The 16,018-nt window shown below is 45.6% G+C and overlaps 1 long non-coding RNA gene across 1 annotated transcript; it reads left to right on the top strand.

Moving 5' to 3' along the window:
- Positions 1-2,270: 2,270 nt before the first annotated feature.
- On the top strand, positions 2,271-8,012 carry LOC308470162. The gene is made up of 3 exons (XR_013982205.1): positions 2,271-2,499; positions 4,242-4,352; positions 5,794-8,012. It is a non-coding gene; the product is annotated as an uncharacterized lncRNA (long non-coding RNA).
- The last annotated feature ends 8,006 nt before the right edge of the window (positions 8,013-16,018 follow it).

Here is a 16,018-nt window from a genome sequence, read left to right as displayed (position 1 = left end):
TTCCAGCAAAATATTAAAATACAATAATTCATCAAATATTAAAAGCTTTCCTAAACAGGGCTGCCTTCAGATGTCTTCTAAAAGTCAGATAGCTGTTTATTTCTTTGACATCTCGTGGGAGGGTGTTCCACAGGACAGATGCCACTACCGAGAAGGCCCTCTGCCTGGTTCCCTGTAACCTCACTTCTTGCAGTGAGGGAACCGCCAGAAGGCCCTCGGAGCTGGACTTCAGTGTACGGGCAGAACGATAGGGGTGGAGACACTCCATGTATACTGGGCCGAGGCCGCTTAGTTCATACACAAATGCTCTGCAACTCCCATGACTCATAATCCTTCCTTCTCTTCAGTTCATTAAAGTGCACATACACCCAACGCCCATGGCAGCAACTGCCTTCTGAAGGTTCCTTGGGCTGGAAGTAGAGCAGCACAGGTGAAACCAACCACCCCCTGTGGGCAAACAGAGTCTTTCTCTGGAAACAACTTCCTTATGAGGGCTCCAGGGCTGGAAGCTGGGGCAAGACCGGTGGAAAAAGCTATTACGTGCTGGTCAACAGATTCACTCTTCCCTCCATGCAAGTTGCCAATTGCCTGCAATGATTAATAGGAACTACTCCCGCACTTATGCCATCAAATTCTACAGTGCCAACTTCCAAGCATGGTTAAGTACCACACTTTGATTTTCTGACATTATTTATTCAGTGCCAGAGCTGCAGTAGTATCTGTGCAGCCAGATATTCAAGATTTAACTACTCAATTAAGAGAATTGGCTGCCCCTATGCTAGTGGACCAGGTTAAAGGATGCTGTGTTGATTTTCAAGCCTCTAAACAATTTGGGTCCAAGATAACTCAGGAACCATCTAATCCCTTATATACCTCCCAAATAACTGAGGACTTTGAGGGGTTAGAATTCCTGCTCCATGTTTGCAGTCATGGGATTGTCATCTATCATATGACGATATATGTTTTGACTCCACAGAGTGGCAAGTGACGGAGACAGGATGTTTGTGTTACTGTGTTCCGTGAAGTGGGACTATTGTCCTTTGTTCTTTTTCTCTTTGCTGTCTGATGCTAGAGAGAGAGGGAGCCATGTTGCAGTGCTCCGTATGTGTTTATATGTAAATAAAGTAGATTAGCCAAAATGCTGAGTTGCTGAGGTCTGTCATGTGAACTGCGCGGACTCTGCGGATCCCTAAGTGTGCCAGTGTCTGTTGGCATCGGTTGCTGTGATGTTCGGGCTGAAGAAAGCTTTTGAAGCTCCTGAACGATCGACCAGGAGGGAGGGAACATGCCAATCGGACATGTGTCTCTGCCGGGGTCCTACTCGAGTGTACGCTGAACTCCTGACAGTTAGTGGTCCCCCATGGTTTGGATCCACAGCTTATACCCACCAAGATACAGTAACACAAACAAATCATTTTCTTTTCCCACTACCCCAGTGATTGATGCATCACCACATCTATATGTTGATAGATTAGGAAGAACTTTCTGACAGTAGGAGTTGTTTGAAAGTGGAGCAGACTCCTTTAGAAAGTGGCAGAGTCTCCTTCATTGGAGGTTTGGATGACCATCTGCCAGAGGTTCTTTAATTGAAATTCCTGCATTGCAGGGAGTTGGACTAAATGACTATTGAGATTCCTTCCAACTCTACAAGGCTATGATTCATACATTGGCATCTATAGCTAATATTGTGAGGCCACAAAACTCCATGAAGATGTGAAGGCGAGGCATGAAATCACCTGGTGTGGTTACAGGGACCTATGTCTTTGAGTATAGTCTAAAATAGATGCACTATTGATGGAACTCAAATCAGTTAGCACAACCATAGCATACACGGGTGTTTCTCCAAGTCCTTGCAGTCAGCATGGAACATAAAATGGCTTCACCCAACTGACTAACCAACCAGCCTGCCCCCACTTGCAAGCTTTGATCCTGTGGGACTCGATCAACCAAGAAATATGGAGGTGGACAGAAAGCCCACCAAAAGGAACAAGCATTCCTTCAATGTTGTATAGCATCTGGAAGCCACTGCTGCCTGGGACATTCTGTAAAGTATTCAGCTGGTTCCTCCTTAGCCCGTTCGTATTTGTCTGAACAATCAGTACATTAGGCCCCAAACAGCCCAAGGGAACCGCTACCCACATCCCCATCGCTCTTCAGAACCACCCCAGCACATTGCCAGAGGCTTCTCATATCTTTCAAGCCCACAAGGATCACATGTCCCAAGAAGCTAGGAAGGTTCCTCCCATCCCTTTTATAAAAGCTGTTTTGAACCTCGTCCTTCAAACCGTGGGGTGTGTTCCTTACTAGAAGCTGTGCTCCTGTTACAGCTTATTGCCACAGAGCCAAGTGTGTCCCTCAGCCGTCAGCCTTCGGAAACCAGTCTCTCAGTGAGAAAAGATTTTCCAATGGGACAGAGCTTCTTTCTTGATAATCGGTGCCCACGTTGGGCTCAGGCCTGGCTGCTCGCAGTCTGTGCTCTACTTTGCCTCAAGTCCGGGAGTAAGTATCATCCCCATCCCTCCTTACAAGAGGTAAAAGAAAAACAAGCCACTAGTTAATGTATATAATTCATCTGCCTGTCTTCCTAAAGTGAAGAAACCCGGCAAGTGCTTTGAGCGGTGCTATGGTCAGGCCTTCTGTGGTGGTGGTGGTTAATTTCCAGGGGTTGTGCATATAAACAAAATTGTACAAAGCCAAAGCAATCCTCAGAACCACCTCCAGCCCCTAAGAGCTCTGAGTTAAGCCCTCCAGTTTACTTACTTGGGTCTTGAGAAGCCCCACTTCTTCCCACAGTTTCTCTTCTCCTCCCTCAGTCTTTTTCTAGCTGATGCTGCCTCTGTCGTCTCCCTGCAAAGATGCAGACCTTTTGTTTAGAAAGAAACTTTCTTCCACCCCAAGCCATTTACTGGGTTCCTCTTTGCATATGGAAAACTGGTGAGGAGAGAGATCTGTTAAGCCCTCCAGCTTGCTTACAGTACAGTGGGTCTCTTAACAGCTCCCTTCATGCCAGGTTTCCCATTCTGCTGCTCCACTCCTTTCCGGGGCGGCTGCTGCTGCTCTAGTAATTGCCCTCACCCAATGCACCCAGCCTGGGGGACAGGATTCGGGTGGGTTGCTTTTTCAGAGCCAGCTGTGGAAAGGAAGAGAAGGGGCCTCTGTGTGTAGTGAGGGTGGGGGTGTTGCTCTGCCTGGACCAGCCACCAGCCCTTCTTTCCACCCACCCCACCCATTTTCCATTTGATTCATCATTTCCCTGCCAAACTTGGGATCACTTAAGTAAAGTCTGAATAAGACGTGGCTTCCCTGTATTGGCTTAGGCTGTGTGTGTTTGGGATTCAACTGTTTCTGAAAGGCTAACTCTGTGAACACACAAACTAACACGCCAGGGATACGGACGTGTTGTTATTGTTGTACACCACTCCAATCTCTGATCAGCGCAAGATTTCAGGGGTTCCAGGCATGCTAAACCAGGGTTTGTTTCATTTTGGGAATGAGGCACAGCGGCGACTGTGGTGTCTTTATAACGTAAGGTTTATTTATACATATATGCATATATATACATATATGCAATCCGAGCCTACGATGGAGGGGTTCATGGCATTGACACCCCAAAAGGGTCTTGCTCAGAGGTCAGCAACCTTTTTCAGCTGTGGGCCGGTCCACTGTCCCTCAGACCATGTGGTGGGCCAGACTACATTGGGGGGGGGGGGAGAACGAATTCCTATGCCCCACAAATAACCCAGAGATGCATTTTAAATAAAAGCACACATTCTGCTCATGCTGATTCCCAGACCGTCTGTGGGTTGGATTGAGAAGGTGATTTGGCCGCATCCGGCCCCAGAGCCTTAGGTTGCCTACCCCTGGTCTTGCTTATCCCACAGCCGCAACTGTGGATTCAAAACAGAAATCAGCCACCATGCTCTGATCCTCTCTCTAACTTGCCTCCTTTACCAGAGTGCAACCTTTTTTCTCCAGGTAACATTCCAGCCAACTCCGAATAATCTAATTCAAATTCTGCCTTTCTGTTCTAACTAATTCTGGGCAGAGGGAGGGGGCCCTCCCATTTGCCACCTGGGAGTCTCCCCTCCCCCCCATTGTCTGCCTGGCACAGAGCTTTGTTTCTTTGGAGCCACAACTTGGGACTCCCGGTCTACCCCCTAATGAAGCTGATGTGGCGAGTTTTAAATAAGGGCAATGTTTGCAGGGACAAATAATAAAACACAATTATTGGTCCTTTACAGCAGATGCTATAACATGCAGGTTTTGCTCCAAGTGGGACACAGAGGAAACATGCACTCCGACTGATCGTACCTGTACGGGAGACTACTGTATGATTGGAGAAGTTTTTGAAGGTGAAGTGGATTTTCCTGTCTGTATTCCTCCCTTTTGTATGCCATGACTAGGATGACCTGATGTTATGGAGGAGAGAGAGGAGACCTGTTGGACTACATCAAAGGTCCCTCTAGTTCAGAGCTTCCCAAACTGTGTCTCGCGACACATTAGTGTGTCAGCTGCAGTGTGTCGCACAAACACTCCCACGCTCCTCCTGGGGTTGGAAAAGGGGTTAGTTTAACCTCTGGTTTGCTAGTAAAACTGAATTATGAAATGATGCATGTCTAAAAAGTGTGTCACCGACATGAAAAGTTTGGAAAGCTCTGCTTTAGTTCAACATTTGCAGTCTAGTATCAGGAGCAGAGAGCGATGGTTGCCATTACCTCTCCTTCCAAGAGACACCAGTGTCCCCATGGGTCAGAGTTCCACCAGGTTTGAAAATGACAGCGTCCTTGCCAGGACCAATGCCTCTTGGAGGAAAGAGCAGCAGGCCACAAAGTATGGTGGGGATAGGAGCATGTGCCACGGGCAAGATAAATGGGCAGATAACTCCGTCTAAGTAACTGTGGGGGCAGCAAAACTAGAAGATTTGCCTCATTGTATCCTTGAATGCCAGCTCTGTTCAAAGCACATCACATATAGGGGGCCTTACGTGTTGTTGTTGGTGTTTAGTCTTTTAGTCGTGTCTGACTCTTCGTGACCCCATGGACCAGAGCACGCCAGGCACTCCTGTCTTCCACTGCCTCCCGCAGTTTAGTCAAACTCATGCTGGTAGCTTCGAGAACACTGTCCAACCATCTCGTCCTCTGTCGTCCCCTTCTCCTTGTGCCCTCCATCTTTCCCAACATCAGGGTCTTTTCCAGGGAGTCTTCACTTCTCATGAGGTGGCCAAAGTATTGGAGCCTCAGCTTCAGGATCTGTCCTTCCAGTGAGCACTCAGGGCTGATTTCCTTCAGAATGGAGAGGTTTGATCTTCTTGCAGTCCATGGGACTCTCAAGAGTCTCCTCCAGCACCATAATTCAAAAGCATAGGGGCCTTACTTAAGAAGATGAAATACTGCAGATAGGATGAAAACGAGGCTTCCTTTTTTTTTATTACAAGGAACAAACTGATACGTCATTTGGAAGGCAGCCTCTTTTGCAGTCTGAGGAAAAAGGTGTTTGCAACCTATTTTAAACAATTGCAGCAGAAATTCTGAGATTTAAGGATATGTATTTATTTTGACATGCATCGTTCACATGTTGCAACTTTTATTTTAATGTTGACATTGTAGTAGCTTTTGCAGAATAAATCTGAGATTCTGCTTTAGGTATCCCTTTAAAAAAATGGAGTTGAAATGAATTTTATTTTAGCTTTAAATATGTTCTCTTCTGTTTTGATACGTTCTGTGGACAAAGTCCACAAAGTTGTCATCGTTCACTCGTTAATACTAACACAAATATTTCCCCTTTTCTCTCCAGCTGGCACGGATGAATTTATTCAAATGCAAAAATTCTGTGGCACTTTTCCATTAAAATACTTGTGTGGACAGGAATGGCATGAATATCGCAGAGAGAAAATGACATGCTGTTATTACGACTACTGTTCTGATGAATATCCTTAAGTTGTTTTAACCCATCAGCCTTTCCCTTCCCTCCTTCCCTCCTCAGTTTGCTATTTTGTTTTGGAAGCTGCTTTGGGGGTGCATTTGAATGGAAATACGAAGCGTTGTAACAATGCAATGATTCCAATCCAATCAATCTAACCGCTATCACCGTCTGCTCAAAAGCTGCTGCTTTTGAGTGCAGATCTCAGAAAGACACAATAAATATTAAGCAATTCTTTCTGTCCCTTCCCCACGGTGGAAGTCAGGCCTTCATGAACTGTAATCCAAATGACAGACAAAAGACTTCTGTTGCCATTTTGATGGCATGTACCGTATTTTTCGCTCCAAAAGACGCACCTGACCGTAAGTCGCACCTAGTTTTTAGAGGAGGAAAACAAGAAAAAAAATATTCTGAATGAAACAGTGGATGTATGGTTTTTGTGGTTCATGCTGTGGCCACAGACATGTGATCTGATGGTGAATTTGGGGACCCCGGGCAAGAATCCTGCGGATCCATGTGGATCCGTGCTTTGTAACCACATTTTTGCACCACTGCAGTCCCAGGAAATAGTGGGTGCATAATTTTTTTGGTGCAGGCTGTAGCCATAGACATGCTATGTGATCTGATGATGAATTTGGGGTGACCCAATGCAAAAATCCCAAGGATCCATGGGCTTTTACCTCCCCCCTCCCAGGCAGTCTCCTTTATCTCTAGCATCCCTTATCTCCCTCCCCGATCTCTTGCAGATTAGCGGCTTTGTTTCAACACCCCCTTCCCTCTTGTTTGCCTTAGTGTCTTTTCCTTAGCTGGAGCAGTTTTTTGCTCCTCCTTTTCTTCTAATTTCTCTCCTCATTGTTTTAGTCTTCCTGTCTCCCCCCTTTGCAAGTTTGCTGTCTTTACCTCCCCCCTCCCAGGCAGCCTCCTTTATCTCTAGGGTCCCTTATCTCCCTCCTGATCGCTTGCGCATCAGCTCCTTCCTTTCAACACCCACTTCCCTCTTTCAAAAAAAAAGCATGATCTGCTTTTTGCCTCTGGGCAATTCGGTTCCAGGGACCACACATTCACTCCATAAGATGCACAGACATTTCCCCTTACTTTTTAGGAAGAAAAAAGTGTGTCTTATGGAGCAAAAAATATGGTACTGTAATCTCTTGAGGGGCTTTGGGTGGAAGGGCAAATCCGCAGGCTCTACTACCAATACGCCACCCAAATGACCCTCCACAAATAGGAGGACGGCTGTGCCTTGTGGGGAGACTTCTGAAGGCTCCCACACACGTTTTAGATCAATTATTTTCCAGAGTCCTGAATACAGAGGGAGCCCCCATGATCACAGGAGAGCCTCCGCTTCACAGTGCACAGTTCCCATCATAAGAACACCTGGTTATCCCTAGCTGTGAATGAAATGCTCCTTCAGTTCTCAGCTGTGCTCCTCCTCTGTGCTCTAGAGAGGAGGACCATTCACTTCTGCCCACTCATTTATGCATTCCTTCATTCTCTGGAAGTTTTCAAAATAAGCCCCGCCCCCACCTTCAAATGCACAATTGTCTTAGAGATTAGGGTGGGGTGGGATGTTCCTTGGTGAGTTCATAGTTACCGGTTAAGCATTGCTTTACACAGCCCACATTTACCAGCCCCACACCTGATAATGAGGCCTAAAATGCCTAATTTTGACCAGAGACTGGAGGAGGTCTCCTTGCTTGAACTGGGCAAATTACAGTAGATGTTGTTGAAAATATGAGTCTGTGGTGTGGATGGTGGCAAAGTTCATTAAAAGGAAATGAGAGTGAGCTTAGATTGCATTATGTTGCATTCTCGGGAGTAGAATGCCATATGACTGCTCATTTTTTAGGTTGTGTTACCAATTTTTAAAAAATTATTTTCAGGCCGATATTCCCATTGCTGTTCTCGATCTTATAAACTGACTATCTCTCTTTTATATTGTTATCTCTTTTCTCTTTTCTTAATATTTATATCAAAGTTTAAAAGTTAAGTGGAAATCTATATTCTGTTTTGCTTCCCATGTAATGATTGTATCTTGATTTTTCCTTGAAAACACTGTCCCTGAAAGTTGCAATAAATATTTAAGTAATGGATTTTAGTCTCTGGTCAAATTCGGTCCCTGGTCATATTTTTTCACTGCCCTTTCACACATTGGGGGAAATTGACAGCCTTGCTTTCACACACAATGGGAAGCAGGGCTGATTTGAGCGTCTGAAAGAAGCAGGGTGAGTGGAAAAAACAAACAAAACTCACTTGTGCTAGCTCTGGCCCAACATTGTTTTCACAGCTTGAGCATTTCATCTGTTGAGCAAAAGGAGTGAAGGGGGAAACTTTGCACATTCAACTGAATGTACAGTGGTACCTCGGGTTACGTACTTAATTCATTCTGGAGGTCCGTTCTTAACCTGAAGCACCACTTTAGCTAATGGGGCCTCCTGCTGCCGCCGCGCCGCCAGAGCACGATTTCTGTTCTCATCCTTTTTTAAAAAAAATAATATTTATTAATAATTTCAAAATTGCAGAGAAAAAAGAAAAAAAGAAAGTTAAAAACAACACTACAATACATAGGAAAAAAAGAGGAAAAAAAACAAGACATAAAAACAGAACAAAGAAAAAAACATGACTGCCTGCTTCAGTGTCCAGGCACAGAGAGAGAAACGAAAGCATAGACACAACAGAAACATCCTGTGAACAGGAAATACGCAGACTCTGTGACTCACAAAGCCTGTTCCCTTTTAAGGTGGAACGGAAATATCCTAACATCCTCCCCCTTTCCGTGTAACCAGTAGTACCTGTGGTTCAACCCAATTGAAACCTCTGTACCTCTGTTGGTACTAAAGGGTTAAGAGGTAACAAGTCGCTCTAATCACTGAGCAGCTGGAAGTCATTAAGCATCCAGGAATGTGAGTTAGTTTGTATAAATAGTCAGTTCACCCGTGTGTTTTCTCTCTCTCCCCCCCCCGACCTGACTCGCAGACTCAGTTTGTGGCCATGGGCGTGTTTGCTAATATGAGTTAAGTTTAGAGTAAAGTTTTCTTTATGCCGGAGACAAAAGCATGTGTGCTTTATCGCCTGGGTTTTTCTTTTGTAAATAAAGTTTTTTTCCTGAGTTCCAAAGTGCTTGCTCCAGGATTCTTCATTGAAAGGTACTGACTCTCCTGCCTTCTTCAACCGCTGCACGAAATTCTCTGCTGAGATAAGATTTATGGCGTTGGAAGCTCACTGGACGTTTACTTAACATTAAACTAATTAAAGTTTAATGGACATAAACCTTAAGTTGTTCTCTGTTAACAACCTTAGACAACAGATCAGCAGGAATTTCATTTCCTGGCATGTAGGACACCTGAATGAGTCCTTTCTGAACACACGCTCTTGCACGATGTAGCTTAATCTGCAAGTACTTGGTTCTTTGCTTGCAACTCTCCGAGTTCAGCAAAGCCAAACAGGATCTATTGTCTTGATACACTTGTATAGGACATTTCACAGAAACTCTGATGCATCAACCATTCACAATCCATGAGTGAAAATGACAGAGCATTGAGTTCTGCTTCACAGGAACTTAGGCTAACTGTCGTCTGCTTCTTGCACAACCAGTCAAACAGACAGTGGTTGTACATGTAGCATACTCCAGAAGTGCTTGTACCATCCGTGGTGTCACTTTCAAAACTTGCATCTGCAAAGATTTCAAGACCTCCAGTCTTCTGACTGGTGAACCTCAGCCTGTAGTGCAAAGTCCCTTTCAAATAGTGGGCTATGTGCTTCAGAGCTTTCCAATCCTGAACAGTAGGATTGTTAGCATGTCTGCTAAGCAGGTTAGTGCTTACAGCTATGTTAGGTCTTGAGCATCAAGCAATGAAATTCAACTTGCCTAGAATGCATCTGTACAGCGTTGTGTCAGAAAATGCTTCAGCAGTACTGTCTACCTGGTAACCTGTCACCATCGGTGTGTCTGCTGGGTTTGCATCAGCCAAATTCAACCTGGTTAATACATCAGCAATTTTCTGTGTTTGGTGTACCAGAAAATTACCTGCTTGGTCCCTCTCCACCTGCAGAGAAAGATAGTTGGATACCTCACCAAGATCCTTCATGTTAAAGTGCTCCTTCAGCTGAGCTAGGGTGCTTTGGTAGAAAGCCTGATTCTTCCAAAACATCAGAAGATCATCAACAAAACATAAACAATACACTTTGTTTTGCCCCTCCTCCTTGACAAACACACACGGATCAGCCTTGCCCTGGTGAAAACCTAGAGAAAGCAATGTCTAAGTGAGTTGTGTGTTCCAACACCTGGCACTCTGCTTGAGACCAGATAAGGATTTCCGCAGTTTACAGACCATTCCCTTCTGTATCTGCATTCCATCAGGTGGAAGCATAAACAGCTCCTCCCCCAAAACCCCATACAAAAAAGCTGTATTAATGTCATGATGGGAAACATGCAGTTTCTCCTCTGCAGCAATCTTGAGCATTAGCCGAATGCTCTCATACTTGACGGTGGGTGAGTAGGTCTCGTGGTAATCCTGTCCTGGTACCTGTGAAAAACCTCTAGCAACCAATCTGGCTTTGTGTCTGACAACCTTGCCATTCTGGTCTGTCTTGGCCTTGAAGACCCATTTGCTGCCAACCAGTCTCATTCCTGGGACTACCGGTACCAGGTCCCAAGTTTGGTTCCTATTCAAGGAATCAACTTCAGCCTTCATGGCATTAAGCCAAGGCTCAGCATCTTTAGAGGTTAACTCCTGAACCTCATTGAAGCTTGAAGGTTCCCACACCTTCTCTGAGCTACTAAGAACAGCAGTTGCCGTCTTAGCAAACTCATCAGCAAATCTCTTTGGAGGTCTGCCTTTGGTCGCCCTTTCAGATCTGCGTACTAGATGCAAGTCTTCTGGACTCATCTCCTCCTTCTTAGGAGAAAAGTGACCAATGGTGAACAGTGGTTCTTCCAGTTCATTGTCAGACGCATCAGATGGTCTGACTGAGGCCTTTGCGCTCTTGTAGTCTGCTGTGTCATCACTGTCGCTGACATCAGCAGCAGCGCCACCCACTGAGCTGGAATCCGAACTCTGATCATCATCATCATCATCCTCAGCTTCCTCAGCATCATCTGCTTTATTCACATCACCTTCATCTTCCTCTGGGTAACTCTGGAAAATTCCCACATTTCCCCCCCACTTAGGATTGTACTCAACACTCTTTGTGAACTTAATGGACTTAGAATCAGTCATCCATACCCTGTATGCACCTTTTTCATACCCCATGAACAAACCATGTGCCCCACGCTTCCCAAGCTTGTTGCTCTGTGGGGTGTGTACCCACATGTCAGAACCAAAGATTCTCATGTGCTTGACATAAGGTTTCTTACCAAACAACTTCTCATAGGGAGTACAACCAATAGGTGATGACAATCTGCGATTATAAGTATAAACAAAACTTGACAGAGCCTCCCCCCAATACTTTTCAGGGAGATTGGCATCATGCAACAAGGTTTTTAGGCCTTGAAGCAAAGTTTGGTTTGTTCGCTCTGCAAGTCCATTCATCCATGGCGATCTAGGCGTTGACAAGTCATGCTGGATTCCCTTCTCAGTCAGGAAAGCTTCAAACTGCTGAGAAGTGAATTCCCCGCCCCGATCAGTAAGAAGACAGCTGATACGTTTACTGTGAACATTCTCTAACCAAGCACAGAATGCCTTGAACCTTGGAAACGCTTGCGATTTCTGCTCGAGCATAAACACATGAATGTACCTGGAAAAAGAATCAATTAGAACCATGAAGTACCGGGGACTTCCGGGGTGGCGCCATCGGCAATGGTGGACTCCCTCTGAACTGGAGGGACCAGCTCCGCGTGAAACAGGTCTTTTCCGCTGCGGCGAAGCGGGGACCCTTTCAGAAATCACAGGCGGATGAAGCCTGTGACCGTGGGACTTGGCGGGCACCTTTAGCGCCCCCCAACCCGCAAAGGAACCCACTAACGGGCTCCGAAGCGAAGAGGGGGAAATGGCGCGGTGCTGTGAGTCAACTGCTATTTCCGTGGAGCGAAGCCGCACAGCCGTTGCCGGACAGCGCTGCCTTTTTCCTGGGAAAATTTGGCATCTAAAGTAATCACCCGTGAGTACTCAAACATTGAACAATTGGACTTCAAATAAGAACTGGCGATTAGAAAGGAATTGGACTTAAAAATTTATCTTAATTTGGTACTGAAACGGGAAGGTCTAAACAGGAAGTCAGCCTTCCATTTCCTTGTAGTTAGAAGAAACCAAGACAACGTAAACTAGAGCTTAGAAAATTACTTTTAAAGGATTGGTTTTCACCATCTAAAAACGTTGAACCCCCCTTCGGTAGCAGGAGAAGAAGGGGGATCCTTTTTTTTTTGGACTGTTTAAACCTGCAGAAGTGAGTTTAAAGTAAAGTAACTTTCCACCGTCCTGACCCTGGAGCGGGGTGTCAGAATTGACGTTTTGAAGCTCATTGACCAGAGACAAATGTTTTTGACAGATAGTTAAAAGAAGAGTAACATTGTGATCCCACTTTTTCCTTTCGCATTTTAAAGGAACAAATATTGACAAAATATCTTAAAAAAAGAAACTTTGTTGTTATTGTTCTTAAAAGAAAGAACAACCAGAGGTTTCCCCCAGAGGGGGACTGTGAAACTGTAACCAATTCTTGCAGCTGCCAGATTACAACCGTGGGAAAGGACTTGTGACCTTGCAGGACAATGTTTTCAGAAGCACTGTTGGGTGCTTTCTGTAAAATAAATGCCCTATTGGATCAGTTAAGTCAGAAGATGGATTTGATGACTAATGCGGCCAGAACATTTGAACAGGTAGTGGGAAATTATATGGAGCCCACCCAGGAACTTAAACAGGAGTGTGTCCTGACAGAGCAGATGATAGAAGAGGATGTTGCAGAATCTTGGGCGCCAGAGATGGAGGGACCTTTGGCCCAGCAGGAAAATGAGCCTTTGGATTTGACAAATGAACTTGGAAAAAACCAGATTTGGAAAGACAAAGTTGGGATAGACTTGGAAATGGGGGGTTGGACTGACCCCCCTATGCAGGGACGTTTGGACTTTCCGAGTCTGGCAATGGGCCGTCAGAGGTTTGGAGCTGTTGGGACTTCCAATTTAGGAGGGAATTTGAAACATGTCTTAAAATACCACATGGAGTCTAGTCTGGACTATGGGAAAGGGGCTGATTTGTTGAAAAGGGTCAAAAACACTACCAAGCTGGAGTTCCCACGAGTGAAAGGAAAATATGAAGAAGAGCTGTGGAAGGGACATGGAGGAGATTTGAAGGCCTCGGATATAAGATCACCAGGTTAATGTGCCAGACCAATGGGACAAAAAGGACTGACAATCCCAGGACCGGGGGGAGGGGACGCTGAAAGAAGATTGGATTGTTTTTATTCTCTTTTTTATCATTAGAAATGTTTTATGAACGTTGGAAAAATGTTGAAATGAAATTACTTGGCTCTTGTAAAAATGTTTAAAGAATTAGGTAAAAAGGTAATGGTTATGAGAAGCTGGTAAAAATAAGATTTAAGTTTTAAGTTTTAAGGTTTTTTATAAGATAAGATGAAAATAGAGTAAGGTAATGTAATGACAGAATATTATGAATTATGGAAAGGATTTGCTGTGATAATTATTAATCAAGATACAAGAGGTGGGGGGAGGAGGAGGAGGTCATGGAAAGAAGGTAATGAAAGTGGAGAATTTGAAAATGATGGTTTTATTTTTTCTTTTTCTTTTTCTGTTTTCTGTTTTTGGTTTTTTCTTTGTAATTTTTTTTAAAAAATTCTTTTTTCAATAAATATCATTTAAAAAAAAATAGAAGTACCTTGCTCCACCCAAAGAGGGCGCAAGTGGACCAACCAGGTCTGCGTGGACTAGCTGGTAGGGTTTGGAAGCCTGCCTGCTAGACTCCTTGCCTTTTGGAGCAATCTTCACCTTGTTCTCTGCACAAGATACACATTTCATGTGAAACTTACAGGGTTTGATGTTCAAACCCTCAACCAACTCTGGCATCTTGGCCAGTGCCTGCCAAGAAATGTGACAAAACCTTCTGTGTGCATCATGAATGCATCCTGCATGAAGAATTTTGTTAGTTTGTGCAACACAACAAGAATCAACATTAGACACAGCAACAGCACCATTGTCATCATAAGTTAAACAGAACAAACCATCTATAAACTTTGCATGCAAAATGTCCTCTTTGCCTTTCCTGATGACACAGACGCTTCTATTGAAGGAAATCTCAAAGCCACGCCCAGTCAGCTGTGGGACACTGAGCAAATTGTCTGCAGCACCTGGAACATAAAGTACATCTTTGATGGTAGTGTGCAGACTTGCCAGTTTCACAGTCCCTTCTCCTGCAATTCGTAACGTCTTTCCATCAGCCAGGTGGATCTCTCCGTCTTGAGGTTTGAAGGAGATAAAGAGATGCCGGTCTTTTGCCAGATGGCGGGTGCATCCAGAATCTACAATAAATCTGGCCTTGGCCTTTGGAGCAGCTTTTGCAGCAAGCAAAACCTTGTTTTTCACTGGCGTGGGCTTTTGCTGCTTGCCCCCCTGCTCCTGGCCATCAGACTTGCCTTTAGCCTTTGGTGAAGCTGTGCCAGCAAACAAAGCCTTGTTTTCCACTGGCGTGGGCTCTTCACCCCCCTTCTGTCTCTGGCCATCTGCAGGCATCTGTCTCTGTTTACATCTGGCCTTCCGGTATCTGTGAGGATGACCTTGGCTCCCATGAGAAACAGAGCTCTCAGCTGCTGACTCCTTGGCTCCCCCTGGAGACTGGAATGCTGCCTGGGATGACATCACAGTCAGCTCCCCCTGCAGCTTGCAACCGGTGCCCTCAGCATCCCTGCATTCACTCAAATTCTGGGAAACAGCCAGGACCTCCGATGCAGTCAAACTCTGGGCTGGGATGATTGGCAGATGGGCTACTTTCAAAGCATTCCACATCTGACGTGCTGTAGTGTTGCCAGCTAAAGTAGGAATTTCCTCCAGAGAGACGGACAAGACTATTACATCTATGGCCTTTGAATCTTGGGCCCTCCATCTATCTGTCAGAGGAACTGGAGGGGCCTCACACACAGTATGCCACACTCCAAACTGTCATAATAAACTCTCACACCACACAGCCCAGGTCTCATAATTGTGCCGATTTAGCTTTGGGCACTCAGCAGCTTCAGAAGTTTGTAAAAACTCCATTCCAGCTTTTTACTTGAGCCGTGAGTCTATTTCACTTCAGAGACTTCTTATCTCGGCAGCTCAGAAATCTAGAGTTCTGCTTGGCTCGACTCCCAGGCCAATTAAGCCAGCCGGACATCAAAGTCTCTTGCCGCGGCAACGAAAAGCCTCACTTTCGCTTTTCCCCCACATACCTCTCTCGCAGTCTTACTCTCCTGTAAGTGCCGTGAATCTGGGCCCAAAACCTGTTGTTGGGATACTGCCAGGGAGACAAAGTCCATCATGACTCCACGTCGCCTCCAGACGTCCATCCATCTCCCGTAGACACGCAGTATCAGCAATTAGCGACATGAGCTCCAGAAATAGCATGCCACATTCCAGAGCTGATGCACGCTCTATCAGCAGATAAGATGCACAGTGAAAGATGCATGCAGGAGAGCATTATTTAAGTTTATTCAGCGTTGGTCAGAACAAAGAAAAAAACATTACTGCCTGCTTCAGTGTCCAGGCACAGAGAGAGAAACGAAAGCATAGACACAACGGAAACATCCTATGAACAGGAAATACAGTGGTACCCCGCAAGACGAACGCCTCGCAAGACGGAAAACCCGCTAGACGAAAGGGTTTTCCGTTTTGGAGGCGCTTCGCAAAACGAATTTCCCTATGGGCTTGCTTCGCAAGACGACAGCCCATAGGGAAATCTCAGGGACAGCGGGGAAGCGCAGCGCGTCTTCCCCACTGTCCTCGGACCTCCTCCCGCCGCCCGGCTTCGGAACGAATCTCCGATGCCGGGCGGGGGGGGAACTCCTCCCGCCGCCTGGCATCGGAACGAAGCTCCGATGCCGGGCGGGGGGGGAACGCCTCCTCCCGCCGCCTGGCATCGGAACGAAGCTCCGATGCCGGGCGGGGGGGAACGCCTCC

Source organism: Podarcis pityusensis, assembly GCF_964106645.2.
Source record: "Podarcis pityusensis genome assembly, chromosome: 2".
Taxonomy (NCBI): Eukaryota; Metazoa; Chordata; class Lepidosauria; order Squamata; family Lacertidae; genus Podarcis; species Podarcis pityusensis.
Note: the sequence above shows the minus strand (reverse complement) of the source record. Positions and strands in the feature narration are given on the sequence as shown.